Raw genomic sequence first — 609 nt, 5'->3', positions numbered from 1 at the left:
GGGCCAGCGGCTCCCCCATCCCAAAGGGTGCTGGAAAGGTGGGAGAGGGTCCCGGGGGTCGCCCATGTGCTGCCTCCATCCCTTCTGTGGGGTGTCTCCAGTGGGAATCCCATCCCCAGGCAGCGCTCGGTGTTCCCGGGGGTCCCTGGGCGGGGACTCCCCCGATCCAAACCCATCCCGTGAGCTCGGGGTGGGGGTCCCGGGGCTCGGCGGGAGGATCCCGCTGGCTCCAGACCCCTCCCAGCTCCGAGCAGCGCCGGGCCGGCATTCCCAGCTCGGGAATCGTGTCCGGGCTGGGAACTGGTGATTCCCTGCGCTGTGCTGGCTGAACTGGGGCGTGCTGGGATGTGCTGGGCTGAACTGGACTGGACTGGGCTGGGCTGAACTGGGTGGTACTGGGTAATACTGGGCTAGACTGGGAGGCACTGGGAGGCCCGAGGCTGTGCTGGGCTGAACTGGGATGTGCTGGACTCTGCCAGGCTGTATTGGGAGACACTGGGAGGCCCTGGGGCGTGTTGGGATGTACTGGGGCGGCACTGGGCGGCACTGGGCCACGCAATTCCCGCAGCCGTGGTGAATTCCCGGTCTCTCGGCTCCTCTGCTCAGTTT

This window comes from Corvus brachyrhynchos, unplaced genomic scaffold, assembly GCF_000691975.1.
Source record: "Corvus brachyrhynchos isolate BGI_N302 unplaced genomic scaffold, ASM69197v1 scaffold1061, whole genome shotgun sequence".
In the NCBI taxonomy this organism is placed as follows: Eukaryota; Metazoa; Chordata; class Aves; order Passeriformes; family Corvidae; genus Corvus; species Corvus brachyrhynchos.
This window is presented reverse-complemented; position numbering follows the sequence as displayed.